The sequence below is a fragment of the Pseudophryne corroboree genome, chromosome 4, assembly GCF_028390025.1.
Source record: "Pseudophryne corroboree isolate aPseCor3 chromosome 4, aPseCor3.hap2, whole genome shotgun sequence".
NCBI lineage: Eukaryota > Metazoa > Chordata > Amphibia > Anura > Myobatrachidae > Pseudophryne > Pseudophryne corroboree.
The window spans coordinates 817,458,906-817,474,579 of NC_086447.1; the positions used below are offsets into that span (position 1 = coordinate 817,458,906).

At 49.7% G+C, this 15,674-nt stretch overlaps 1 protein-coding gene across 4 annotated transcripts in view; it reads right to left on the minus strand.

Annotated features, from left to right (window-relative positions):
- Positions 1-15,674, minus strand: part of B3GNT2 (UDP-GlcNAc:betaGal beta-1,3-N-acetylglucosaminyltransferase 2) — a 54,165-nt gene that overhangs the window by 5,241 nt on the left and 33,250 nt on the right. The window lies entirely within an intron of this gene.

Here is a 15,674-nt window from a genome sequence, read left to right on the forward strand (position 1 = left end):
CCTGCCAGCATGCAGGAGCTGCGCTGGCATGGAGCTACTCACCGGGTGTGAAAGCATCGCCGCTGTGCGATGCTTTTGCACCCTTGCAGGGGGGGCGGGGGTGTTGGGCCTGACAAGCCCTGTGCTGGGCGTCCCCCCCCCCCGCATGTCAGAGAAACGGATCATAGATGTGCTAAATTTTGCACATCTACGATCAGATCTGAATTAGGTCCATTATGCAATGTATGAGAGTCCCCTCGCGGTGCGAGTAAGTGCGGCTGTATGCTGCATTTATTGTACCTCTGGACTCACAAATTTCTGTTTGCGGTCCCATGGGATTGCATACAATTTTCTGCGAGTCTAGGGTGAGACAGAGCTGCGAGAGAGCAGAGTTGCAGTGCAGTTGCTGCCATTTATACACCAATGCAATGGCAACTCGCCCCATTCGCATTTAACAGGTTTGAGCCCCACATTTTAGAAGGTGAATTAAGGCTTTATCCATGAGGTTTGGGCATATTAGTAACAAGGGTACTGAAAAGAATCTTAACACAGAATACCGCAGCGCTCTGAAATTTTTAACAGATTACAATCTAGGCCAGCGGTGGCCAACCCGCGGCTCTTTCATCCTCCGCATGCGGCTCGATCTGCTCCAGGCCACTGCTGCCCGACACATACAGTAACTTCTAAGGCTTAGAAGTTGCTGTGTGTTAATCTACAGTCTCTCCGCCGTGTGAGGAGAAGGCAGGAGTGCGCAGCGCGCGCCTCTGCTGTTCCTCTGACTCCTGTGGCGGTGTCTATCTTCAATTCAGTGCCGGCCCATGAGCCAATTAGAGCTTGCGGTCCAGCAGCTAGGCTCCTGATTGGCTGCCGGACCGCGTGCTCTGATTGGCTAACGTACCGGCGCTGAATTTAAGATAGACGCCGCCGTCGGAGTCAGAGGAACAGGAGAGGCGCGCGCTGCGCTCTCCTCCCCTCACAGCAGCAGCATGGCGGGTGAGCAGCACTTGGGGGGGGGGGGCACTGTGGGGGCATGTGGATCTGCACTGGGGGCATAGCTGGCACTGTGGGGGCATGCGTGTCTGCACTGGGGGTATATCTGGCACTGTAAGGACATGTATCTGGCACTGTAAGGACATGTGTATCTGGCACTGGGGGGCATATCTGGCACTGGGGGGCATATCTGGCACTGGGGGGCATATCTGGCACTGTTAGGACATGTCTTTCTGGCACTGGGGGCATATCTGGCACTGGGGGGCATATCTGGCACTGTTAGGACATGTCTATCTGGCACTGGGGGGCATATCTGGCACTGTTAGGACATGTCTATCTGGCACTGGGGGGCATATCTGGCACTGTTAGGACATGTCTATCTGGCACTGGGGGCATAGCTGGCACTGTGAGGACATGTGTATCTGGCACTGGGGGCATAGCTGGCACTGTGAGGACATGTGTATCTGGCACTGGGGGCATAGCTGGCACTGTAAGGACATGCATAGCTGGCACTGTGGAGACGTGTATCTGGCACTGTGGGGGCATGTGTATCTGGTACTGTGGGGGCATGTGTATCTGGCACTGGGGGCATGTGTATCTGGCACTGGGGGCATGTGTATCTGGCACTGGGGGCATATATTTATCTGGCACTGTGTGGACATGTGTATCTGGCACTGTGGAGGCACCCATTTTTTGGCATTTTTATATGTATGTGGCACTGTAGTGGGGCATTATATGTATGTGGCACACGACTAAAAATGGGTTTATGACACAAGGTCATACTCCTACAAATGTCATACCGAAAGGTGCGCGCACAAAAATGGGGTGTGGCTTTGTTAAAACTAGGCCACACCCCTATTTTTGTGCACGCGCAGTAGGCGCGCGCATGATAGTGGCTCTTGCCCTTTACTATGGATCTTTTCTGGCTCTTTGCCTCTGACTGGTTGGCCACCCCTGATCTAGGCCATTTTACCAAACTCCAAGTTTGAGCCTCATAGCTCAGCTGAAGAGGTCATTAGAATGTTAGCTTTTTCCCTCTACGCCCCATTACTAATTATTTTCTGTACATATGCAGCCATCCACTAAATAGGCCAAGTCAGAACAGGCAGTAAAGTGACAGCATAATCTAGCTCCTTAAAACAGAATCTTTGCCTGGACAGGTTTTTATCGGATGGACTCTCCTGGTTGAGCATTATTGATAAATAGGAATGGAACATCATGTCTTAGGGCAGAGGTTCCCAAACTGTGTGCCGTGGCTCCCTGGGGTGCCTCGGGACACTTGCAGGGGTGCCCTGGGTTGGTGGTCCAGGACAAATTCAAATTATTCATGGTCAATATAATAAGAATTTACTCACCGGTAATTCTATTTCTCGTAGTCCGTAGTGGATGCTGGGAACTCCGTAAGGACCATGGGGAATAGTGGGCTCCGAAGGAGGCTGGGCACTCCAGAAAGATTTAGGACTACCTGGTGTGCACTGGCTCCTCCCACTATGACCCTCCTCCAAGCCTCAGTTAGGACACCGTGCCCGGACGAGCAGACATAATAAGGAAGGATTTAGAATCCCGGGTAAGACTCTTACCAGCCACACCAATCACACCGTACAACTCGTGATACTATATCCAGTTTGACAGTATGAAAACAACTGAGCCTCTCAACAGATGGCTCAACAATAACCCTTTTGTTAACAATGACTATTTACAAGTATTGCAGACAATCCGCACTTGGGATGGGCGCCCAGCATCCACTACGGACTACGAGAAATAGAATTACCGGTGAGTAAATTCTTATTTTCTCTAACGTCCTAGTGGATGCTGGGAACTCCGTAAGGACCATGGGGATTATACCAAAGCTCCCAAACGGGCGGGAGAGTGCGGATGACTCTGTAGCACCGAATGAGAGAACTCCAGGTCCTCCTCAGCCAGGGTATCAAATTTGTAGAATTTTGCAAACGTGTTTGCCCCTGACCAAGTAGCTGCTCGGCAAAGTTGTAAAGCCGAGACCCCTCGGGCAGCCGCCCAAGATGAGCCCACTTTCCTTGTGGAATGGGCATTTACAGATTTTGGCTGTGGCATGCCTGCCACAGAATGTGCAAGCTGTATTGTACTACAAATCCAGCGAGCAATAGACTGCTTAGAAGCAGGAGCACCCAGCTTGTTGGGTGCATACAGGATAAACAGCGAGTCAGATTTTCTGACTCCAGCCGTCCTGGAAACATATATTTTCAGGGCCCTGACAACGTCTAGCAACTTGGAGTCCTCCAAGTCCTTAGTAGCCGCAGGCACCACAATAGGCTGGTTCAGGTGAAACGCTGACACCACCTTAGGGAGAAACTGGGGACGAGTCCTCAATTCTGCCCTATCCATATGGAAAATTAGATAAGGGCTTTTACATGATAAAGCCGCCAATTCTGACACTCGCCTGGCTGAAGCCAAGGCCAATAACATGACCACTTTCCACGTGAGATATTTCAGATCCACGGTTTTTAGTGGCTCAAACCAATGTGATTTTAAGAAACTCAACATCACGTTGAGATCCCAAGGTGCCACAGGAGGCACAAATGGGGGCTGAATATGCAGCACTCCTTTCACAAATGTCTGAACTTCAGGTACTGAAGCTAGTTCTTTTTGAAAGAAAATCGACAGAGCCGAGATCTGTACTTTAATGGAGCCTAGTTTTAGGCCCATATTCACTCCTGCTTGCAGGAAATGCAGAAATCGACCTAGTTGAAATTCCTCTGTTGGGGCCTTTTTGGCCTCGCACCATGCAACATATTTCCGCCATATGCGGTGATAATGCTTTGCCGTAACATCTTTCCTGGCCTTAATAAGCGTAGGAATGACTTCTTCCGGAATACCCTTTTCCTTTAGGATCCGGTGTTCAACCGCCATGCCGTCAAACGCAGCCGCGGTAAGTCTTGGAACAGACAGGGCCCCTGTTGTAGCAGGTGCTGTCTGAGCGGTAGAGGCCAGGGGTCCTCTGAGAGCATCTCTTGAAGTTCCGGGTACCACGCTCGTCTTGGCCAATCCGGAACCACGAGAATGGTGTTTACTCCTCGCTTTCTTATTATCCTCAATACCTTTGGTATGAGAGGCAGAGGAGGGAACACATAAACCGACTGGTACACCCACGGTGTCACTAGAGCGTCCACAGCTATCGCCTGAGGGTCCCTTGACCTGGCGCAATATCTTTTTAACTTTTTGTTGAGGCGGGATGCCATCATGTCCACCTGTGGTTTTTCCCAACGGTTTACCAGCATCTGGAAGACTTCTGGATGAAGTCCCCACTCTCCCGGGTGGAGGTCGTGTCTGCTGAGGAAGTCTGCTTCCCAGTTGTCCACTCCCGGAATGAACACTGCTGACAGTGCTAGTACATGATTCTCCGCCCATCGGAGAATTCTTGTGGCTTCCGCCATCGCCATCCTGCTTCTTGTGCCGCCCTGTCGATTTACATGGGCGACTGCCGTGATGTTGTCTGACTGGATCAGCACCGGCTGGTGTAGGAGCAGGGATTTTGCTTGACTTAGGGCATTGTAGATGGCCCTTAATTCCAGAATATTTATGTGAAGGGAAGTCTCCTGACTCGACCATAGTCCTTGGAAGTTTCTTCCCTGTGTGACTGCCCCCCAGCCTCGAAGGCTGGCATCCGTGGTCACCAGGACCCAGTTCTGTATGCCGAACCTGCGGCCCTCTAGAAGATGGGCACTCTGCAGCCACCACAGTAGCGACACCCTGGTTCTTGGAGACAGGGTTATCAAGCGATGCATCTGAAGATGCGATCCGGACCACTGGTCCAACAGGTCCCACTGAAAGATTCTGGCATGGAACCTGCCGAAGGGAATTGCTTCGTAAGAAGCCACCATCTTACCCAGGACCCGCGTGCAGCGATGCACTGATGCCTGTTTTGGTTTCAGGAGGTCTCTGACTAGAGATGACAACTCCCTGGCTTTCTCCTCCGGGAGAAACACCTTTTTCTGGACTGTATCCAGAATCATACCCAGGAACAGTAGCCGTGTCGTCGGAACCAGCTGTGACTTTGGGATATTCAGAATCCAGCCGTGCTGGTGCAGCACCTCCTGAGATAGTGCTACTCCCACCAACAACTGTTCCTTGGACCTCGCTTTTATTAGGAGATCGTCCAAGTACGGGATAATTAAAACTCCCTTTCTTCGAAGGAGTATCATCATTTCCGCCATAACCTTGGTAAATACCATCGGTGCCGTGGACAGTCCAAACGGCAGCGTCTGGAATTGGTAATGGCAATCCTGTACCACAAATCTGAGGTACTCCTGGTGAGGATGGTAAATGGGGACATGCAAGTAAGCATCCTTGATGTCCAGGGATACCATGTAATCCCCCTCGTCCAGGCTTGCAATAACCGCCCTGAGCGATTCCATCTTGAACTTGAATTTCTTTATGTATGTGTTCAAGGATTTCAAATTTAGAATGGGTCTCACCGAACCGTCCGGTTTCGGTACCACAAATAGTGTGGAATAATAACCCCGGCCTTGTTGAAGTAGGGGTACCTTGATTATCACCTGCTGAGAATACAGCTTGTGAATTGCCGTTAGCACCGCCTCCCTGTCTGAGGGAGCAATTGGCAAGGCAGATTTTAGGAACCGGTGGGGTGGGGACGCCTCGAATTCCAGCTTGTACCCCTGAGATACTATTTGCAGGATCCAGGGATCCACCTGTGAGCGAACCCACTGATCGCTGAAATTTTTGAGGCGACCCCCCACCGTACCTGGCTCCGCCTGTGGAGCCCCACCGTCATGCGGCGGACTTGGAAGAAGAAGCGGGGGAGGACTTTTGCTCCTGGGAACCTGCTGTTTGTTGCAGCCTTTTTCCCTTACCTCTGCCTCTAGACAGAAAAGACCCGCCTTTTCCACGCCTGTTTTTCTGGGTCCGAAAGGACTGAACCTGATAAAACGGCGCCTTCTTAGGCTGTGAGGGGACATGGGGTAAAAATGCTGACTTCCCAGACGTTGCTGTGGAAACTAGGTCCGAGAGACCATCCCCAAATAATTCCTCACCCTTATAAAGGCAACACTTCCATGTGCTTTTTAGAATCTGCATCTCCTGTCCACTGGCGAGTCCATAAGCCTCTCCTAGCAGAAATGGACAATGCACTTACTTTAGATGCCAGTCGGCAGATTTCCCTCTGTGCATCTCTCATATATAAGACTGAGTCTTTTATATGGTCTATGGTTAACAGGATCGTGTCTCTGTCTAATGTGTCAATATTTTCTGACAGTTTATCTGACCAAGCAGCGGCAGCACTGCACATCCAAGCTGACACAATAGCTGGCCTAAGTATAATGCCTGTGTGTGTATATACAGACTTCAGTATCGCCTCCTGCTTTCTATCAGCAGGTTCCTTGAGGGCGGCCGTATCTTGAGACGGTAGTGCCACCTTTTTAGACAAACGTGTGAGCGCTTTATCCACTCTAGGGGGTGTTTCCCAACGTGAGCTATCCTCTGGCGGGAAAGGGAACGCCATTAGTACCTTCTTAGGAATTACCAATTTTTTATCAGGGAAAGCCCACGCTTCTTCACACACTTCATTTAATTCATCTGATGGGGGAAAAACTACGGGTAGTTTTTTCTCTCCAAACATAATACCCTTTTTAGTGGTACCAGTAGTTATATCAGAAATGTTTAACACCTCTTTCATTGCCTCAATCATACAGTGAATGGCCTTAGTGGGCATCAGGTTTGACTCATCGTCGTCGACACTGGCGTCAGTATCAGTGTCGACATCTGGGTCTGCTTGAGGTAGCGGGCGTTTTAAAGCCCCCGACGACCCATGCGACGCCTGGGCAGGCACGAGCTGAGAAGACGGCTGTCCCACATTTGGCATGTCGTCGATTTTCTTATATAGGGAGTCTATACGTGCGCTCATTACTTTCCATAAGCCCATCCACTCAGGTGTCAGCCCCGCAGGGGGTGACATCCCTTCTAAAGGCATCTGCTCCGCCTCCACATCATTATCCTCATCAAACATGTCGACACAGCCGTACCGACACACCGCACACACACAAGGAATGCTCCGAATGAGGACAGGACCCACAAAAGCCCTTTGGGGGGACAGAGTGAGAGTATGCCAGCACACACCAGAGCGCTATATAATGCAGGGACTAACTGAGTTATGTCCCCTATAGCTGCTTTTTATATTATATATGTAATGCGCCCAAATTTAGTGCCCCCCCCCTCTCTGTTTTTACCCTGTTCTGAAGTGTAGACTGCAGGGGAGAGCCAGGGAGCTTCCTTCCAGCGGATCTGTGAAGGAGAAATGGCGCCAGTGTGTCTGAGGGAGATAGCTCCGCCCCTTTTCCACTGCCTATTCTCCCGCTTTTTTCTGGATTCTGGCAGGGGTATTTACCACATATATAGCCTCTAGGGCTATATAATAAGAATTTACTTACCGATAATTCTATTTCTCGGAGTCCGTAGTGGATGCTGGGGTTCCTGAAAGGACCATGGGGAATAGCGGCTCCGCAGGAGACAGGGCACAAAAAAGTAAAGCTTTTACCAGATCAGGTGGTGTGCACTGGCTCCTCCCCCTATGACCCTCCTCCAGACTCCAGTTAGGTACTGTGCCCGGACGAGCGTACACAATAAGGGAGGCAATTTGAATCCCGGGTAAGACTCATACCAGCCACACCAATCACACCGTACAACTTGTGATCTAAACCCAGTTAACAGTATGATAACAGAAAGAGCCTCTTAAAGATGGCTCCTTAACAATATAACCCGAATTTGTTAACAATAACTATGTACAGTATTGCAGATAATCCGCACTTGGGATGGGCGCCCAGCATCCACTACGGACTCCGAGAAATAGAATTATCGGTAAGTAAATTCTTATTTTCTCTATCGTCCTAAGTGGATGCTGGGGTTCCTGAAAGGACCATGGGGATTATACCAAAGCTCCCAAACGGGCGGGAGAGTGCGGATGACTCTGCAGCACCGAATGAGAGAATTCCAAGTCCTCTTTTGCCAGGGTATCAAATTTGTAGAATTTTACAAACGTGTTTTCCCCCGACCACGTAGCTGCTCGGCAGAATTGTAATGCCGAGACCCCTCGGGCAGCCGCCCAAGATGAGCCCACCTTCCTTGTGGAATGGGCCTTAACAGATTTAGGCTGTGGCAGGCCTGCCACAGAATGAGCAAGTTGAATTGTGTTACAAATCCAACGAGCAATCGTCTGCTTAGAAGCAGGGGCACCCAACTTGTTGGGTGCATATAGTATCAACAGCGAGTCAGATTTTCTGACTTCAGCCGTCCTTGAAATGTATATTTTTAAGGCTCTGACAACGTCCAACAACTTGGAGTCCTCCAAGTCGCCAGTGGCCGCAGGCACCACAATAGGTTGCTTCAGGTGAAACGCTGATACCACCTTAGGGAGAAAATGCGGACGAGTCCTCAGTTCTGCCCTATCCGAATGGAAGATTAGATAAGGGCTTTTATAAGATAAAGCCGCCAATTCAGATACTCTCCTGGCGGAAGCCAGGGCCAGTAACATAGTCACTTTCCATGTGAGATATTTAAAATCCACCTTTTTCAATGGTTCAAACCAATGGGATTTGAGGAAATCTAAAACTACATTTAGATCCCACGGTGCCACCGGAGGCACCACAGGAGGCTGTATATGCAGTACTCCTTTAACAAAAGTCTGTACCTCAGGAACTGAGGCCAATTCTTTTTGGAAGAATATTGACAGGGCCGAAATTTGAACCTTAATAGATCTCAATTTGAGACCCATAGACAATCCTGATTGTAGGAAATGTAGGAAACGACCCAGTTGAAATTCCTCCGTCGGAACACTCCGATCCTCGCACCACGCGACATATTTTCGCCAAATGCGGTGATAATGTTTCGCGGTGACTTCCTTCCTTGCCTTAATCAAGGTAGGAATGACTTCTTCTGGAATGCCTTTCCCTTTTAGGATCTGGCGTTCAACCGCCATGCCGTCAAACGCAGCCTCGGTAAGTCTTGAAAGAGACAGGGACCCTGTTGTAGCAGGTCCCTTCTCAGAAGTAGAGGGCACGGGTCGTCCGTGACCAACTCTTGAAGTTCCGGGTACCAAGTCCTTCTTGGCCAATCCGGAGCCACTAGTATTGTTCTTACTCCTCCTCACCGTATAATCTTCAATACCTTTGGTATGAGAGGCAGAGGAGGAAACACATATACTGATTTGTACACCCAAGGTGTTACCAGTGCGTCCACAGCTATTGCCTGTGGATCTCTTGACCTGGCGCAATACTTGTCCAGTTTCTTGTTGAGGCGAGACGCCATCATGTCTACCATTGGTCTTTCCCAACAGTTTATTAGCATGTGGAAGACTTCTGGATGAAGACCCCCCTCTCCCGGGTGAATATCGTGTCTGCTGAGGAAGTCTGCTTCCCAGTTGTCCACGCCCGGGAAGAACACTGCTGACAGTGCTATTACGTGATTCTCCGCCCAGCGAAGAATCTTGGCAGCTTCTGCCATTGCACTCCTGCTTCTTGTGCCGCCCTGTCTGTTTACATGGGCGACCGCCGTGATGTTGTCCGACTGAATCAACACCGGTTTTCCTTGCAGGAGTGGTTCCGCCTGGCTTAGAGCATTTTAGATTGCTCTTAGTACCAGAATGTTTATGTGAAGAGACTTTTCCAGGTTCGTCCATACCCCCTGGAAGTTTCCTCCTTGTGTGACTGCTCCCCAACCTCTCAGGCTGGCGTCCGTGGTCACCAGGATCAAATCCTGTATGCCGAATCTGCGGCCCTCCAATAGATGAGCCTTTTGCAACCACCACAGAAGATATACCCTTGTCCTTGGCGACAGGGTTATTCGCAGGTGCATCTGAGGATGCGACCCTGACCATTTGTCCAACAGATCCCTTTGGAAAATTCTTGCATGGAATCTGCCGAATGGAATTGCTTCGTAAAAAGCCACCATTTTTCCCAGGACTCTTGTGCATTGATGTACAGACACCTTTCCTGGTTTTAGGAGGTTCCTGACAGGTCGGATAACTCCTTGGCTTTTTCCTCGGGAAGAAAAACCTTTTTCTGAACCGTGTCCAGAATCATCCCTAGGAACAGCAGACGTATCGTCGGAAAACAGCTGCGATTCTTGGAATATTTAGAATCCAGTCGTGCCGTCGAAGAACTACTTTAGATAGTGCTCTTCCGACCTCCAACTGTTCTCTGGAACTTGCCCTTTTTAGGTCGTGCAAGTAAGGGATAATTTAGATGCCTTTTTTCTTTGAAGAAACATCTTTTCGGCCATTACCTTGGTAAAAAGGCCCGGGGTGCCGTGGATAATTCAAACGGCATCGTCTGAAACTGATATTGACAGTTCTGTACCACGAACCAGAGGTACCCTTGATGAGAAGGACAAAATTTGGACATGGAGGTAATCCTTGATGTCCAGGGACACCATATAGTCCCCTTTTTTCCGGTTCGCTATCACTGCTCTGAGTGACTTTATCTCGATTTGAACCTTTTATGTAAGTGTTCAAAACATTTTAGATTTAGACTATGTGTCACCAAGCCGTCTGGCTTCAGTACCACAATATAGTGTGGAAAAATAATACCCTTTTCCTTGTCGTAGGAGGGGTACTTTGATTATCACCTGCTGGATATACAGCTTGTGAATTGTTTCCAATGCTGCCTCCCTGTCGGAGGGAGCCGTTGGTAAAGCAGACTTCAGGAACCTGCGAGGAGAAGATGTCTCGACTCTCCAATCTTTACCCCTGGGATAATACTCGTACGATCTAGGGGTCAACTTGCGAGTGATCCCACTGCGCCCTGAGACTCTTGAGACTACCCCCCCACCTTGAGTCCGCTTGCACGGCCCCAGCGTCATGCTGAGGACTTGGCAGACGCGGTGGAGGGCTTCTTTTCCTGGGAAAGGGCTGCCTGCTGCAGTCTACTTCCCTTACCTCTATGTCTGGGCAGATATGACTGGCCTTTTGCCTGCATGCCCTCATGGGAAAGGAAAGATTGAGGCTGAAAAGACGGTGTCTTTTTTAGCTGAGATGTAACTTGGGGTAAAAAAGGTTGGATTTCCCAGCTGTTGCTGTGGTCCCCAGGTCCGATGGACCGACCCCCAAATAACTCCTTCCCTTTATACAGCAATACTTCCATCTGCCGTATGGGATCTGTATCACCTGACCACTGTCGTGTCCCTGACATCTTCTGGGAGATATGGACAACGCACTTATCTTGATGCCAGAGAGCAAATATCCCTCTGTGCATCTCACATACATATATATAGAATGCATCCTATTAAATGCTCTACATGAATAAAATATTTTCAGTCAGGGAATCCGACCAAGCCAACCCAGCACTGCATCTCCAGGCTGATGGCGATCGCTGGTCGCAGTATAACCACCGTATGTGTGTATATACTTTTTAGGATATTTTTCCAGCTTCCTATCAGCTGGCTCCTTGAGGGCGGCCGTATCTGGAGACGGTAACGCCACTTGATAAGCGTGTGAGCGCCTTATCACCCTAAGGGGTGTTTCCCAACGTACCCTAATTTCTGGCGGGAAAGGGTATAACGCCAATATTTGCTATCGGGGTAACCCTACGCATCATCACACACTTCATTTTATTTTATCTGATTCAGGAAAAACTACAGGTAGTTTTTTCACTCCCACATAATACCCTTTCTTGTGGTACTTGTAGTATCAGAAACACGTAACACCTCCTTCATTGCCCTTAACGTGTGGCCCTAATGAGAAATACGTTTGTTTATTCACCGTCGACACTGTATTCAGTGTCCGTGTCTGTGTCTGTGTCGACCGACTGAGGTAAATGGGCGTTTTTTAAAACCCCTGACGGTGTTTCTGAGACGCCTGGACCGGTCCTAATAGATTGTCGGCCGTCTCATGTCGTCAACCGACCTTGCAGCGTGTTGACATTCTCACGTAATTCTCTAAATAAGCCATCCATTCCGGTGTCGACTCCCTAGAGAGTGACATCACCATTACAGGCAATTTCTCCGCCTCCTCACCAACATCGTCCTCATACATGTCGACACACACGTACCGACACACAGCACACACACCGGGAATGCTCTGACAGAGGACAGGACCCACTAGCCCTTTGGGGAGACAGAGGGAGAGTCTGCCAGCACACACCAAAAACGCTATAATTATATAGGGACAACCTTATATAAGTGTTTCTCCCTTATAGCATCTTTTATATATATACAATATCGCCAAAATCAGTGCCCCCCCTCTCTGTTTTAACCCTGTTTCTGTAGTGCAGTGCAGGGGAGAGCCTGGGAGCCTTCTCTCCAGCTTTTCTGTGAGAGAAAATGGCGCTGTGTGCTGAGGAGATAGGCCCCGCCCCTTTTTCGGCGGGCTCGTCTCCCGCTATTTTTGAAGTTAGGCAGGGGTTAAATATCTCCATATAGCCTCTGTGGGCTATATGTGAGGTATTTTTTGCCTCTAATAAGGTTTTTATTTGCCTCTCAGAGCGCCCCCCCCAGCGCTCTGCACCCTCAGTGACTGTTGTGTGAAGTGTGCTGAGAGGAAAATGGCGCACAGCTGCAGTGCTGTGCGCTACCTTTATGAAGACTCAGGAGTCTTCAGCCGCCGATTTTGGACCTCTTCTCTCTTCAGCGTCTGCAAGGGGGCCGGCGGCGCGGCTCCGGTGACCATCCAGGCTGTACCTGTGATCGTCCCTCTGGAGCTAGTGTCCAGTAGCCAAGCAGCAAATCCACTCTGCACGCAGGTGAGTTCACTACTTCTCCCCTAAGTCCCTCGTTGCAGTGATCCTGTTGCCAGCAGGACTCACTGTAAAGTAAAAAACCTAAGCTAAACTTTCTCTAAGCAGCTCTTTAGGAGAGCCACCTAGATTGCACCCTTCTCGTTCGGGCACAAAATCTAACTGGAGTCTGGAGGAGGGTCATAGGGGGAGGAGCCAGTGCACACCACCTGATCTGGTAAAAGCTTTACTTTTTTGTGCCCTGTCTCCTGCGGAGCCGCTATTCCCCATGGTCCTTTCAGGAACCCCAGCATCCACTTAGGACGATAGAGAAATTGTGGTATTTTTGCCAGCCAAGGTGTTTTTATTGCAGCTCAGGGCGCCCCCCCCCCCCCCAAGCGCCCTGCACCCTCAGTGACCGGAGTGTGAAGTGTGCATGAGGAGCAATGGCGCACAGCTGCAGTGCTGTGCGCTACCTTGGTGAAGACTGATGTCTTCTGCCGCCGTTTTTCCGGACCTCTTCTTGCTTCTGGCTCTGTAAGGGGGACGGCGGCGCGGCTCCGGGACCGAACACCAAGGACTGGGCCTGCGGTCGATCCCTCTGGAGCTAATGGTGTCCAGTAGCCTAAGAAGCCCAATCCGGCTGCAAGCAGGCGAGTTCGCTTCTTCTCCCCTTAGTCCCTCGCTGCAGTGAGCCTGTTGCCAGCAGGTCTCCCTGAAAATAAAAAACCTAAAACTATACTTTCTTTCTAAGGGCTCAGGAGAGCCCCTAGTGTGCATCCAACCTCGGCCGGGCACGAAATCTAACTGAGGCTTGGAGGAGGGTCATAGTGGGAGGAGCCAGTGCACACCAGGTAGTCCTAAATCTTTCTAGAGTGCCCAGCCTCCTTCGGAGCCCGCTATTCCCCATGGTCCTTACGGAGTTCCCAGCATCCACTAGGACGTTAGAGAAAATAGGCAAACGTAGTGCTGGTGGCTGCCAGTCATAAAATATGTGGCTAAACAGATGCAAATCCTGTCCCTCACCACACAACTGACCCTAAGGATGACCTATAAACGTGATCTACTTAATGTAATATTTCTTTCTAAATTTCTCAATAAGAAATTTTTGGCCTAGGGGTGCCGTGAAAAAAAATTCTAATATTCTAGGGCGCCGTGATTCAAAAAAGTTTGGAAACCACTGTCTTAGGGCCTAATTCAGACCTAATCGCAGCAGCAAATTTGTTCTCTAATGTGCAAAACCATGTGCACTGCAGGTGGGACAGATATAACGTGCAGAGAGAGTTAAGGTGGGTACACACTGGCCGATATATTGGCTGTTCTATTGAACTGCCGATATATTGCGGGTCCGTCGGCCAGTGTGTATGGCCGATAGGTCTGTGAACTCCGTCGTTCACAGACATATCGCGTCGGCCCCGCAGCACAGCCGACGGACAATATATCTACCGATATATTGGCGCATCACTGTGTGTGTATGGGTGACCAGCCGACCACCCGTACACATGCTGCGGGGGGACGGCGGCCATTGACAGCTGAACTGGGAGGGCGTGTGTACACGCCCGCCGAGTTCATGACGTCAGTCCCCGACGGATCAGGCAGTGTGTATGCACAGCACACTGCCCGATCCGTTCGATCAATTGATCTGCAGATATATTTATCAATGTGTACCCACCTTTAGATTTTGGTGGGTTATTTTGTCTCTGTGCAGGGTAAATAATGGCTGCTTTATTTTTACACTGCAATTTAGATTTCAGTTTGATCACACCACACCCAAATCTAACTCTCTCTGCGCATGTTACATCTGCCCCACCTGCACTGCACATGGTTTTGCCCATTAGAAAACAAATTTGCTTCTACAATCAAGTCTGAATTAGGTCCTTGTTGCTAAGATATGCGGCAATATGAGAAATGGTGATAAAATGTGAAGGGTCAGAAATAGAACCCCAGAGACTTAAAGATGCTGCACTTCAGTTTACTTAAGCAAATATAAACTGTTCCATGCATGAGGACATCCCAAAGTCATCATTAATGGTAGCTTTGATGTGTTCTAACGGAATACATGGGGCAGTGTGACCATCATTACTGTATGTGGACACTGCAGATATCGGAGCCCCATTGCCAGCACTAGTATGGGGGCAACGGAAAATTCCAATTACAGCATTTTAACGGTGTTGCTAATCTAACTACATTTTCTGTAAAAGCGATAGTTTCCCTAGCATCACTGTTTAAAGTATTTTAACTTTATCTGCATACTTGTGCAGTGCTAGGGCCTTGGCATCTGTAGTGTCTACATAATGATTGATATCCACATTGCATACCCTTAAAGCAAACCACTACAGTCTAGTAACGCTCCTCACTGGCCAGCTCAACCACATCTAAATCTAAAATGCAAAATACTGCTTAGGATCTATCTGCCAACAATCCCAGAGGAAAAGTCCTGTCTGCATGGCACACGGTGTGAAGATTCAAGTATGCAGCTATGCCAACATAAATAAATTGGCCTTTAGAGTATGACCTTTTAGATCCATGCAACTAGTTAGTATTTACCATACAGGCAAATGAAGCAAAAGCCTAGTGTTACACTCAGGGCCATCTCGAGACACGTTCCTTAGGAGGGGCTGCGCTGCGCACTGGACTCCTAAGGTCGTCCGTCAGCCCTCTGCTTTTTCAAATCAGGCTCCAGTTCGTCAGCCAATCAGAGCTCGCGGACCAGCAGCAGCCACTCCTGACTGGCTGCCGGACCGCAAGCTCTGATTGGCTCACAAACCGGCGCCTGATTTGACATACCCGCCACCAGGGATCGGACTGAGAGGCAGGAGGACACGTGCTATACTCTCCTCCACCCTGACATAGGAGCAGCAGCAGCAGAGACCGGTAGCGGAAGCAGAGCCCGGCAGGCGGCGGCGGTGGTGAGAAGCCCTACTGAGGACACATGCGTATCTGGCACTGTGGGGGCAGTATGTGTATCTGGCACTATTGGGGGCATACTGTATGTGTATCTGGCACTGC